Raw genomic sequence first — 14,733 nt, 5'->3', positions numbered from 1 at the left:
GCAGGGCAATCGGAATGGCAGGGAGAAAGCAGCTCCAGTCCACCAACTCCCAGGGTTAACTTCCTCTCGTTCCGAAGTAACTAGCCCAGCTACCACAGTTGTTTCCAAGTCTGGAAGGAAAGAAGGGCTTTCGGAGAAAAGCCAGGGAGTGAAGTCAGTGGGATCCCCATGTATACGGGGAGAGCCTGGAGTGGGTGGCTGTGCCTCAGAGCTTTCTGCCCAGCTGCAGGGTGGGGAACTGCTGCAGCTCCGCCCTGGCCAAACGTATGACTCTGCTTCTGCAGCTTGCTGTGAGCAGAAAGTACATACATGCTACAGAGGACTAGAGGAGGGCGGTGGACAAAGTAGGACGGGGACATTTTGGTGGCAGGTTTCCAACCTCCAACAGCATTTTCAGCTCAGATTCTTTTTTGGATTTTTTCTCGTACATGAAGTATCTTACTATGTGATAGTATTAAATTTAATCGCATATTTAATACACAGAATTTCAAAGTAAAATTACCGTATTATTACCAATAAGTAGACTACTGTTAAGATTTATTTAAAACTCTGTTTCTCCACAAAATATATTCCACTAAATATGAAAAGTCAAAAAACCACGTGGAAAACAATTTTTTGAGTGTTTGCATGTGTCTCAGAACAGTTAGGTTCATGTTTTCCCTTTGTTTTCATATTTTAGGGCTTTTACTTCACTTCTAATCTCTTTCATCCTCTTCTCTTTTTTGAAAACTTTTTATTTTCTATTGGAGGATACCCGGTTAACGATGTTGTGATAGTTTCAGGTGAGCAGAGACGGGTCTCAGCCATACCGTACCTGTATCTATTCTCCCCCACACTCCCCTCCCATCCAGGCTGCCACATAACTCTGTCAGCTCAGATTCTTTGGACGACGTTTCTCTAGTCCCACGCCCTTTGCTGACCTGACAGCCCCAGTGAGGCTAAGAACAGGCATCTGCTTTCTGAGGCATCTTTCACCCTAGTCATCTATGCATCTTTCTTCCTTGGGCCTAAGAGAGCCCAGGCTCTGCATCTGCTTCTCATGGACCACAGTCAGCCTGCCCATCCACAGCAGACCCTCCTGGACAGGGAGGGAGGCAGGTTTCACAGGTAGGGAGGTGCTTTTCTGGCTCTGAGATCTTCAACTTGAAGTCACAGCAGGTAACATTGGAAGAATCCTTAGGGGTTGTTAATTTCAAATCACACCTCAAGATCAGAGTAAAGAGTTGACTGTGTAGTCCGTGGTCATCTCCTTGTCACCACGGTAAGAGGTGGCACAGAAGGGAGGCTGCAGCACCGTGTCTGACTTTACACCCCTTCTTTCTGACTTGAATGTGATGAACCCTGGAATGAGTTTTTTAATATCTCTAAGGGTCTGTTTCCTCAGCTACCAAAAAGAAGGAAGATAGCAGTGAATAACAATTCACCTTTGTAGAATGACCTGCATGATTATTGATGACAAGAGCACTCACTAACTGAGTACTAACTGTGTACCCCTATTGTGTGGGTGTCACTCCACCAAGCCCAGCATTGTGCCCAGGAGATGGTCATTTACCTGTAACTGTGACCACACACAGACCCAAGTCACTGATGCTGGTCATAGACATGCCTCTCCTTTGCTTCTGAGATGATGGAACTCCTTTAATGTCCAGTTTCTAGACATCAGAGGGCCTCAAAGCAGGAGAGCAGTTTGCATTCAGTCTGAGCCCTGGCTTGCTGACCTGTCCTCTGGCACTGGGGAAAGGTCCCTGGCCTTCTGGTCAAAAACACAGCCTGCCCTCATCTTATTTAAACAAGACCACGGAGGCAGGCAGAAGGCCTGTGGTCGGGGAGGAAGAAACAAGGGCTGTTTGGGATTCCATGTAGACTCTGGGCTATTGAAGCTGTCAGGCTGATACACAAGCTCTGTCAGGCTTGTAGCTCTTGGCATTCTGGCTGCCTCCCCGTGATGACCATTTATAGTCAATCCCTCCGAAGCGAGTGAAGCCCTGGGGTTGGGCAAAAATGATGAAGCTGGAGGAGAGGCACCTGGCCGAGGGAAGGCAGGAGTGGGGTGGGGGTGGGGTTGGGTTTTCACTACAGACACCTGCCTACCTCCACATGCTACATGTTCCCTGAACCTGGCCTCAGCTGCTCCCCCTTTAGGCCTGAGATGTAAGAGCAAGCCAGTGCTGAAAGGGAGTTGAGAGGTGGAAGGGTTTGGATGGATTGAGGCCACAAATCATGGGTTTGTAGGGAAGTGTTTTGTTTGTTTGTTTTGGCTGTGCTTGGCGGCATGTGGGAATCTTAGTTCCCTGATCAGGGATCGAACCCACACTCCCTGCATTGGAAATGCAGAGTGTAACCACTAGGCCTCCAGGGAAGTCCCTAGAGAGTTTTGATGTAGGACAAGTCCATATGGTTTTGTGGTAGGAAATTCAGTCCCTATGCCCCTCAAAGTTTTCTCTGATTTTCCCTTAAAATATAATTTAAGATGTCTTTTTTTTTTTTTTCTTAATAATATTGGGAGTAGGGCACCTTTAACATTGCTCAAGAAAGAGAAAGATGGCTTGACAGTGTCCACAGTCCAGTCTGGTTGGTAACCTGTGACTTCTATTGCTGTGATTTCCATGGTGTCTGCTTCAGAGAAGGCACTAGATTACATGGGTCTTAGGTAGATCCCATGCCCTCCTGGTGACTCTGATGGTGAAAGATTAAGAAGTAGGTTTGGAGACAGTCCTGCAGAGTCAAGGTTGAGTAACAAGGACACTGTCCTCAAAGCCAGCAGGTGAATTGCTCGAAAGATGCAAAACTCCATGTAATGGAGGCTTGCTGGCTGCTGAGGCCAAAGGAAAACAGTACTCTAAGGTGGTCATCATGAGCCTACATGCATGTGTAGGAATGCAGAATGATGATGACCTTGTTAACCGTGATAGGGGTATGGGTGTGTGGAGGAAGGATGGGCAGAGACAAGGGGTAGAAAGGAGCATTGATAGTTTTGTCCTAGATACCAGATGCTGGGTTGGGAGCTTTATATACACTAATTTATTGCTTATTTACTTAAAATTTTTTAAAAATATTTATTTATTTGGCTGCATTGGGTCTTACCTGCAGCCTGTGGGATCTTCAATCTTCTTTTAGTTGCAGCATGCAGAATCTAGTTCCCTGAACAGGGTTCAAACACGGGCTCCCTGCTTCGAGAGCTCAGAATCTTACCCACTAAACCACGAGAGAAGTCCCTACACTAATTAATTTTTTAAGGTCTATAATGAAGTCAAGAGGGCCTTAGGAAACATCACTACGAACAAAGCTAGTGGAGGTGATGGAATTCCAGTTGAGTTATTTCAAATCCTAAAAGATGATGCTGTGAAAGTGCTGCACTCAGTATGCCAGCAAATTTGGAAAACTCAGTAGTGGCCACAGACTGGAAAAGGTCAGTTTTCATTCCAATCCCAAAGAGAGACAATCCCAAAGAATGCTTAAACTACTGCACAATTGCACTCATCTCACACTCTAGTAAAGTAATGCTCAAAATTCTCCAAGCCAAGCTTCAGCAATATGTGAAGCGTGAACTTCCAGGTGTTCAAGCTGGTTTTAGAAAAGGCAGAGGAACCAGAGATCAAATTGCCAACATCTGTTGGCTCATCAAAAAAGAGAGTTCCAGAAAAACATCTATTTCTGCTTTATTGACTATGCCAAAGCCTTTGACTGTGTGGATCACAATAAACTGGGGAAAATTCTGAAAGAGATGGGCATACCAGACCGCCTGACCTGCCTCTTGAGAAACCTGTATGCAGGTCATGAAGCAACAGTTAGAACTGGACATGGAACAACAGACTGGTTCCAAATAGGAAAAGGAGTACATCAGGGCTGCATATCGTCACCCTGCTTATTTAACTTATATGCAGAGTACATCATGTGAAACGCTGGCCTGGATGAAGCACAAGCTGAAATCAAGATTGCCGGGAGAAATATCAATAACCTCAGATATGCGGATGACACCACACTTATGGCAGAAAGTGAAGAACTAAAGAGCTTCTTGATGAAAGTGAAAGAGGAGAGTGAAAAAGTTGGCTTAAAACTCAACATTCAGAAAACTAAGATCATGGCATCCCATCCCATCACTTCATGGCAGATAGATGGGGAAACAATGGAAACAGTGACAGACTTTATTTTTGGGGGCTCCAAAATCACTACAGATGGTGACTGCAGCCATGAAATTAAAAGATGCTTGCTCTTTGGAAGGAAAGCTATGACCAAGCTAGACAGCATATTAAAAAGCAGAGACATTACTTTGCCAACAAGGGTCCATCTAGTCAAAGCTGTGGTTTTTCCAGTAGTCATGTATGGATTTGAGAGTTGGATTATAAAGAAAGCTGAGCACCAAAGAATTGATACTTTTGAACTGTGGTGTTGGAGAAGACTCTTGAGAGTCCCTTAGACTGCAAGGAGATTCAACCAGTTTATCCTAAAGGAAATCAGTCCTGAATATTCATTGGAAGGACTGATGCTGAAGCTGAAACTCCAATACTTTGGCCACCCAATGCGAAGAACTAACTCACTGGAAAAGACCCTGATGCTGGGAAAGATTGAAGGCTGGAGAAGAAGAGGACGACAGAGGATGAGATGGTTGGATGGCATTACTGGCTTGATGGACATGAGTTTGAATAAGCTCCGGGAGTTGGTGATGGACAGGGAGGCCTGGCGTGCTGCAGTCCATGGAGTGGCAAAGAGTCAGACACGATTGAGCAACTGAACTGAACCTTGAGAGGTCAGTTTTAATCATATTTTACCGATGAAGAAACTAAGGCTTATTGCCTGTATTGCGTGCAGGCTCAGTCATGTCTGACTCTCTGCCACCCCATGGACTGTAGCCTGCCAAGCTCCCCTGTCCTTGGAATTTTCCAGGCAAGAATACTGGAGTGGGTTGTCATGCCCTCCTCCAGGGGGTCTTCCTGACCCAGGGATCCAATCTGAGTCTCCTGCATCTTCTGCATTGGCGGGTGGATTCTTTACTGTTCTGCCACCTGGGAAGCCCTTCTAAGACTATCATAGAGGCCAAGTAACTTGTTCAAGGTTTCAGACTTACCATATGATGGAGCTGGCATTCAAACTTCTTAATACTCTGTCAGGGCTTTTTAGCAGCTGAAGGTTAGTTACTTGTTCAGGACACTCCCATAGAGGGTGTGGGAGGCACACGTGCTCAGGAGGCCAGATGACAGACCAGAAGTGGCTGCAGTGAATATGAGGATCCTTCCATCAGGCTGAAGGATCTGAGATGCTGATGAGGTTCTCCAGTCTTAAGAGGTACCTGTTCTTATCGGAACAGCCTGTCCCCTGCACAGTGTGGAATGACACTGTCACAGTTTCATTCTTCTGGTTCTTTTTTCTGGAACTTTGTAAAGATCATGACCTTTCTGTGATGACATCCTTTATTCCTTGGCTAAATGAAAACATACTTGGTTATGTTTCAACATTCTTTGGTTAGCTTCAAATCCAAGGATTCTGAGGTCCTGTTTTTATTAAATTGAGGAATTTGTTACAACATTCTAAAAACCTTTTTTAGTGCAAACTGCAAATTCATTCATTCATCCAAGCTTATTGAGTCATTGCTATATGCCTGACACTGGTTCAATACTGCAAACAGGAGAATGACTAAGTTTGTGTCTTCCTCTTTGAGGCAGATATATTAGTATATGCCAAAACATTAAAACAAAGCATTGTACAAATAGCTATTCTCACTCAATTGATTTTTCACTCATTTAAAAAAAATAAATGAGTTCACTGTGAGGCACTATGTTAAGTAAGAGAAAAATTATGAAGAGTCAAATGGGGGAAACAGATGAATAAATAGATTAATTATATGGTACAAAGGGGGATAAAAGTCTGAAACAATTAAGGGAAGTTTTTGGTTGGCATGTTACTATTGATTTGCCTAGAAGTAAATGACTTAGTCCATGCAACAGGGTGAGCACTTACATGGGAATATATGTTGCTGTTATCATCATCACTATTACTGTTCTTGTTAGCAAGCATTTGGTGAATTAATGTGGATTGTTTGTATAAAATTTATATCTGGGCAATATTGTTATCTCTCCATTTTACAAAGAAAATTTTACAAAAATATGACTTAAGTGGCTCCACCATATAATGATTTGTAGTATACAAAAATTAAGCAAATACTCTGGTTCCTGACATATCCTTCTAGCTATGGGCCCTGGAACCCACAGCTGGCCTGTAGTCTGGTCCACTCAGTCTTAATGAAAACTGATTCTGACTCTACCCTCAACCCTTTATGGTCCAGCCCTCAAAACATCTGATGTTATTGTCAAATCTTCTCCTTCTCCTACATCCTGTATTTAGGAAGTTGCTGGTGATTGCAGCAATGAAATTAAAGGACGCTTACTCCTTGTAAGGAAAGTTATGACCAACCTAGACAGCATATGAAAAAGCAGAGACATTATTTTGCCAACAAAGGTCCGTCTAGTCAAGGCTATGGTTTTTCCAGTGGTCATGTATGGATGTGAGAGTTGGACTATAAAGAAAGCTGAGCGCTGAAGAATTGATGCTTTTGAACTGTGGTGTTGGAGAAGACTCTTGAGAGTCCCTTGGACTGCAAGGAGATCCAACCAGTCCATCCTAAAGGAGATCAGTCCTGGGTGTTCATTGGAAGGACTGATGTTGAAGCTGAAATTCCAATACTTTGGCCACCCAATTTGAAGAACTGACTCATTGGAAAAGACCCTGATGCTGGGAAAGATTGGGGGCAGGAGGAGAAGGGGACAACAGAGGATGAGATGGCTGGATGGCATCACCAACTTGATGGACATGGGTTTGGGTGGACTCCAGGAGTTGGTGATGGACAGGGAGGCCTGGCGTGCTGTGGTTCATGGGGTCACAAAGAGTCGGACACAACTGAGTGACTGAACTGAACAGAACTGAACTGGGTCCTCATAAACTGTTTTTTTCTTTTTTTTTTAACAACTGATACCATCTTCTGCTAATATAGCCTCCATTCTCATGGGCAGCACATCCCCACACCTTCTGCCAATTACTTCTCAATCTGGCAGTCACAGAAAGCTTTATTTTTAAAAATTGTATTGGATTATAGTTGATTTACAATGCTGTGTTAGTTTCAAGTGTACAGCAAAGTATTTCAGTTATACATATACATATGTCCACTCTTTTTTAGATTTCTTTCCCCATGTAGGTCATTACAGAATATGGAGTAGAGTTCTCTGTGCTATACAGTAGGTCCTCGTTAGTTATCTGCTTTTATATAGTAGTGAATATATGTCAGTCCTAATCTCCCAATTTATCCCTCCCTCCTCTTACCATCTGGTAACCATAGTTTGTTTTCTATACCTATAACTCTATTTCTGCTTTGCATATAGGTTTATTTGTACCCTTTTTTAGATTCCACATATAAGCAATATTTGTCTTTCTCTGTCTGACTTACTTCATTTAGTATGACAGTCTCTTAAGTCCTTCCAGGTAGCTGCAAATGGCATTATTTTGATCTTTTTTATGGCTGAGTAATATTCTAATGTATATATATATCACATCTTCTTTTTCCATTCCTCTGTTGATGGACATTTAGATTGCATCCACATTCTGGCTATTATAAACAGTGCTGCAATGAACATTGGGGTGCATGCATCTTTTTGAATTAAGAGTTTTCATCTTTTCTGGGTATACACCCAGGAGTAGGATTGATGGATCATATGGTAGCTCTACACTGACAATGAAAGACCAGAAAGAGAAGTCATGGAAACAGTCCCATGTACCATAGCATCAAAAAGAATAAAATACCTAGTAATAAACCTCCCTAAGGAGACAAAATACCCATTCTTCTCTAACATTGCTATGCATGCAGATCACCTGGAGCTCTTGTTGAAATGCAGTTTCTTTCTTTCTTTTTTTTTTTTTTAATAAAAAAAAGCAGATTCAAACTCTATAGGGATCAGACTCAGGTCTAAGGCCCTGCATTTCTAACAGGCTCCTGTTGATGCTGGTGCTGCAGGTCCCTGGACCACACTTTGAGGAGCGAGCTGTCTGTTACAATCTCAAAGCCTCTCTGTCAGTGACCTTCCCTTCTCTTGCCCGGGCCCTCCTCCCCTCCTCTACGTTAGACCCAGCCTCCTTAGTGGTCTCCCCACCCACACATGCTACTTCCACCCCCATCCTATGTGCTTCTTCAAAACTCATCTTCTCAAGATATGACTGCCCCCAGCCTGCTCCCCTCCAAATGCCTTCCGTGACTCACTAGCAAACGGAACACAGGTTTCTCCAGCTGCAGTGAAGACCCTCTTGAATTTAACCTCTGCCTCTTCGGTGTGAGAAATCTCAGGATTCCCATTGATTGCTCCTACTCCTTCCCTCCATCGCTTCTTTGCCTCAGGGACTTGGTGGATTCTCTTCCTCCCACTGGTGCCCCTTCCCACTTCTAACTGTGGCTTTAATCTCAGCCCCCAAACCCACTCCCTCCTTCAAGGCACACGGACACCCACTTCCCCAGCTCGAAATGATCTAGAAAGTGCTACAACTCTGGGCTCAAATATGGTAATTTATGGGACTTCCCGGGTAGTCCAGTGATTAAGACTCCATGCTTCCACTGCAGGGGGCATAGGTTTGACCTGTGGTTGGAAACTAAGATCCCACATACCATGTGCCCATAAGTAAATAAATAAATGCACTTTCATCTTCCCTGGTGGGGTCCCCCATCTCTCTCAACAAACCTCACAGCGTCTCTCACAGGACCTTGCTCCCAGCCAGCCCTCAATCCTCTCATCTCAGTGCCTGAGAGATCTGTTTCCCAGTTCCTTTTAACAGGACTCTGTTCTATTTGCATTATTTATGCTCCTGTGTTAGATGTATTTTCATAGTGGTAAATCACCTCAAATCCTGTTTGGAAATTCAGTTCAGTTCATTTCAGTCGCTCAGTCATATCTGACTCTTTGTGACCCTGTGGACTGCAGCATGCCTGGCTTCCCTGTCCATCACCAATTCCTGGAACTCACTCAAACTCATGTCCATCGAATTGGTGATGCCATCCAAGCATCTCATCCTCTGTTGTCCCCTTCTCCTCCTGCCTTCAGTCTTTCCCAGCATCAGGGTCTTTTCCAGTGAGTCAGTTCTTCGCATCAGGTGGTCAAAATATTGGAATTTCAGCTTCAGCATCAGTCCTTCCAATGAATATTCAGGACTGATTTCCTTTAGGATGGACTGGTTGGATCTCCTTGCAGTCCAAGGGACTCTCAAGAATCTTCTCCAACACCACAGTTCAAAAGCATCAATTCTTTGGTGCTCAGCTTTCTTTATAGTCCAACTCTCACATCCATACATGACTACTGGAAAAACCATAGCTTTGACTAGACGGACCTTTTGTTGGCAAAGTAATGTCTCTGCTTTTTAATATGCTGTCTGGGTTGTTCATAACTTTCCTTACAAGGAGTAAGCGTCTTTTAATTTCGTGGCTGCAGTCACCATCTGCAGTGATTTTGGTGCCCCAAAAATAAAGTCAGCCATTGTTTCCCCATCTGTTTGCCATGAAGTGATGGGACAGGATGCCATGATCTTAGTTTTCTGAATGTTGAGTTTTAAGCCAGCTTTTTCACTCTCCTCTTTCACTTTCATCAAGAAGCTCTTTAGTTCTTCTTCATTTTCTGCCGTAAGTGTGGTGTCATCCGCATATCTGAGGTTATTGATATTTCTCCTGGCAATCTTGATTCCAGCTTGTGCTTCATTCAGCCCAGCGTTTCTCATGATGTACTCTGCATATAAGTTAAATAAGCAGGGTGACAATATACAACCTTGATGTACTCCTTTCCCGATTTGGAACCAGTCTGTTGTTCCATGTCCATGATTGGAAATTGGTGAGCTAGAAATCAGAAGTAATCGGCTGCAAGAGTAGGCATTCAGGAAATATGTGTTAAATGAATAAATGGGTGCTTACTTCAGGGCCGAGAAAAGAGCAGGCTGCTGTCCGCTCTTCCCACTCCTTCCTGCCTCTGGCCCTTTTGCACATCTGTCCCTCTAAATGTGCAAAACACATCTGTCCCCCACATCCCACACCAAGACTACTGAATCAGATGGTTCTCAGATTCTTGTGTGTGTGTGTGTGTGTGTGTGTGTGTGTGTGTGTGTGTGAGAGAGAGAGAGAGAGAGAGAGAAGCACCTGGAGGGCTTGTTAAAATGCAGGTTGCTGGACCCCAGAGACTGTGGGAATGGGACCAAGAATTTGTATTTGTAACAAGTCCCCAGACAATGTTGATGCTGCTCTGAAAATAACTCTTGGACCACTGCTCTACAGGTGAGGCCCAATCATTGTGTACCTAAAGAAAAGAAACCACAGGGACTTTCCTGGTGGTCCAGTGGTTAAGGCACTTTCCCACTGAGAGTGTGTGGGTTTGATCCCTGGTCAGGAAACTGAGATTCCACAAAAGAGAATAAAGAAAAGAAACCACAGAACCTCTTATGAACTGAGTGTAACTGGTTTAGCACATGGTAGGGACTTTGTAGATATTTAATGGATTAAAGGCTTCCCTCATAGCTCAGTTGGTAAAGAATCTGCCTGCAATGCAGGAGACCCAGGTTTGATCCCTGGGTTGGGAAGATCCCCTGGAGAAGGAAATGACAACCCACTCCAGTATTCTTGCCTGGAGAATCTCATGGACAAAGGAGCCTGGCAGGCTACAGTCCACGGGGTCTCAAGAGTCGGACACGACTTATTGACTAGGCCACCACCAATGGATTCAATTCTTTGCTCCAGGACTTCTATGATGGTCCAGTGGTTAACAACCTGCCTGCCAATGCAAGGCATACCAGTTTGATCCTTGGTTTTGGAAGATCCCACATGCCATGGAACAACGAAGCCCGTGTGCCACAACTACTGAGCCTGTGCCCTAGAAACCATGCTTCACAACAAGAAAAACCACTACGATGAGAAGCCCGTGTACCACAACTAGAGCGTAGCTCCCACTCACTGCAACTAAAGAAAGCCTGCGCACAGCAACGAAGACCCAGCACAGCCAAAAATAAATAAATTACTGAAGATCCCAATTAAGTTAGAATAAAAAACATATATATATATATATGTGTATATATATATATATTCTTTGCTTCATCCAGCTTAGTCCTTACTTCCCAAATAGATTATATGTCACTTGCAGTTAGAGACCAAGGTCTTCAACTACTTCCCTTACAAATTCCATCAGGCAGAGCCCAGGGCTGGGCACCATGTTTGCCCTCCAAACAGACCTTTGAGTGAGTAGCAGCCTTATCCTGCCCCTTTTCAATATCGCTGTCATAGGAAAGCCAAGAAACCTCAAGTTACCTGTCTCAACCAATTGGTACAGCCAAGCTCAAAGTATTTGAGCTCAAATACAACTTTGTATTTGCCATACAACGCTGGCAAGCTCTTTGTCAACTTCTTGAAGCATTCATGCCCAAGGTGTTTATAAGGCGAGGAGGCTTCTAAATAGGAGAAGCACAGCGGGTCCCAGCCATTCTCTGGTTCTGGTGTTGCATATCTGCTCTGCTCTGATTTTCCCTTAAAATAAACAGTCAGTGTCACGTGAGCCAGAACTTGGTTGTTGTTGTTGCTTAGTCGCTAAATCATGTCTGACTCTTTTTGACCCCATGGACTGTAGCCCACCAGGCTTCTCGGTCCATGGGATTTCCCTGGCAAGAATACTGGAGTGAGTTGCCATTTCATCCTCCAGGGGATCTTCCTGACCCAAGGATTGAACCCACATCTCCTGCATTGGCAGGCGGATTCTTTACCACTGAGCCACTTGGGAAGCCCTGAACCACCACTTAGGAAATTATAAAAACCTATAGAGAAGCCATTCAGCAAAATCTGCTTCTAAGGACTGTCCTTCCCAAAATGTCAGTATTTATTTACCTTCGCAGGCAAGGAAAAATTAAGTTCATGAGGGTATAGCTGGACTGTCGAAATAAATTCTTATCACCAGTGTCTTCTTTGTGAACCTCATTTTTTAAAATAACACACACCCATCCATATTTCAGCACATTCATTTCTTTAATGCTTTGACAGATCTTTGTTCCTTCCACATTTTACAAATGTCTTAGAGCCAGGCCTGCATGGCAACTACTTCATGAACTTCTTGAGGGAACAACTGTCTTTTATATTTGAATCCCCAGTGACTAGTATAATTCCTGGCACATAAAGGAGCTCAGAGAATTAAATACAGATAGCAATAGTCATAGCTAATACTCCCTGCGCATTTTCTCTGTGCCATACACAGAGAAAGCCCTTTATGTGATGATATTACTGTGACCCTCACAACTACCCCAGGGGCTGTGGATTACTAGCCCCACACCTGGTAGATGGAAACAGCATGGGGCTCAGAGAAGGAAGTAACTTGTTCAGGTCCAACAGCCAGGAAGTGGTAAAGCCAGTTTTGAACCCAGGTCTGTCTAGTTCCAAAGCCCCTGTGTTCGACATTGCATAGTATAAGGACAAGAGTGAAACTAACCTTGATTTTGTTGTTTAGTCGCTAAGTCATGTCTGACTCTATTGTGACCCCATGCACTGTAGCCCTCCAGGCTCCTCTGTCCATGGGGTTTCCGAGGCAAGAGTACTGGAGTGGGTTGCCATTTCCTTCTCCAGGGGATCTTCCTGACCCAGGGATTGAACCCACATCTCCTACATTGGCAGGCAGATTCTTTACCACTGGGCCACCAGGGAAGCCCTAATCCTGGTTTTAGAGGCTGAAATATTCAGGTACTCTATTGGCTTTGTGATTTATTGCAAAACTAACATCATATACCTGATGGCATAACATATATGAGAATAATGAATAGTGCCTTTTCAAAAGGGAGATGGTGAGGCCCATCTCGGAGACTGGGTCCTACCAAAACAGTCAGGCTGAGCTGGCACTGTCCCTGAAGTCCCCAAGGCTGATTTGCAGCAGCGTCCAGAGTGTCTGAATTCTCCACCATTGTTCTCGCTCTTAGTCTCCTCCAGGAGAGAGGCATTTTATTAAGACTGCAGCATTCCATTATGTAGGCATGCTGAGAGTTAGCTAGCTCACTCATTAAAAGGGACGGCTCTCTCTGATTGATGGGGCGGCGGACTGTAATTGGAAGGGCACTCCAAGGCTGAGAAGCAGTACGTGACTTGCCTAATATTGCAGGGCAGATCTTTGGTGGCCGATCGATATTAGAGCCCCAGTTGCCTCACCCCATCACGAGGGCACTCTCCCTTCCCCCACCTTCCTACCTGACGAAGCCTGGCTGGGTATCAGAGTTTTAGCAAAGCGGCAGAGGGTGCTTTCAAGCGGGCTGAGTGATGGAAACCTGCCAGAGCAGGCCTGGGGAGAGGGCTGTCTGTGCAGAAGGGACTGCATAGGAAGGAGCAGGGGAGAAAATTCATTTAAGGAAGAAATGGCTGCGGGGAGGGAGGTAGTGCAGAGCTGGGAGACGTCGGGATCCCCTGCAGAAGAAGCAGTGGCTTGGCGCTCTCTGCCCAACCCCGAGATAGGACAGTCTGCACTGAATCCAAAGGCCAGAGCTCCAGGCTCCGCTCCATCATTCACACGCACGTCATGTACACTCGGGCAAGTGACTCAGCCGCTGGGCATTCGTTTCTTCTTGATCTTGAGATAGAGAGCTTGTCCTGGGGCATTTCTGAGACATCCTAGCTCTAATGTTCCCGGATTTTCCTGAACTCGGATTATTTAAGGTTAGGCCTGCTTTCCTAAACCTTCTCAGACATTGTGACCTCCTCTCCCAGTTCCTCTTAATTTTATTTTAGAATAAGGAGCCAGCTGATAAATTGGTATTTAACATCTGTGATTCCATCGTTCTCCTGGCTGCACTGGGTCTTCGTTGCTGTACACAGGCTTTCTCTGGTTGCAATGCACGGGCTCTACAGCAGTTGCGGCTTGCAGGCCCTAGAGCACCGGCTCAGTAATTGTGGTACACAGGCTTAGTTGTTCTGTGACATGTGGGATCTTCCCAGACCAAGGATTGAACACCTGTCCCCTGCATTGGTAGGTGGATTCTTCACCACTGGACTATCAGGGAAGTCCCACTCCTGAAACTCTTAAACATTAACTTGGTCATAAACTTCAGCATTCAATAGAAATATTAACCAGAATAATTTGTTAGCCAAATAAAAGACAGAGATCAGGAAAGAGAGTATCCAAGTAGTGATATTTGAGATTTCCCCTGGAGCCATATGCAATAAGCCATATGTACTGCTGCTGGGAATGCTTAGCAGGTATTTCCGGGAGGAAGGAAGCATCTTTTGGGAGATGACTGGCAGGCAGATTCTTTACCACTGAGTCAGCTGGGAAGCCCCTTAGTTCTCTGACCAGGAATCAAATCTGTGCCTCTTGCATTGGAAGCTCAGAGCCCCAACCACTGGACCACCCAGGAAATCCCAGGAAGCCTAGTCTAAGAGTTCACCTGGGGGATGAAACATAGCTTGGCTCTGTCCCACAGGTGAGGTCTCACAAATGATGTGTTTTTCCTTCAGCTATGCAAAATGCCCTTCGGGTACTGCCTGACCCTAACGGCCCTCTCCCTCACTTCTTGCATCAGTCATCTATTGCTGCATATAGAAGCATCCGCCCTCCAATTAAGTGACTGAAAACAACATGCATTTCTTATTTCACAGTTTCTGTGGGTTAAGGATTCAGAAGAGGCTTACCCAGCTGGTTCTGGCTTGGGACCCTGAGTTTGCAGTCAAGCTGGGGCTACAGTCATCTGAAGGCTTGGCTGGGGCTG

The 14,733-nt window shown here is 44.8% G+C and overlaps 1 protein-coding gene across 1 annotated transcript in view; it reads left to right on the top strand.

Moving 5' to 3' along the window:
* The window catches only part of LOC122693727 (CXADR like membrane protein), a 98,682-nt gene that overhangs the window by 24,189 nt on the left and 59,760 nt on the right, over positions 1 to 14,733 (top strand). The gene's annotated exons all lie outside the window — the stretch shown is intronic.

The sequence above is a fragment of the Cervus elaphus genome, chromosome 1, assembly GCF_910594005.1.
Source record: "Cervus elaphus chromosome 1, mCerEla1.1, whole genome shotgun sequence".
NCBI lineage: Eukaryota > Metazoa > Chordata > Mammalia > Artiodactyla > Cervidae > Cervus > Cervus elaphus.
Note: the sequence above shows the minus strand (reverse complement) of the source record. Positions and strands in the feature narration are given on the sequence as shown.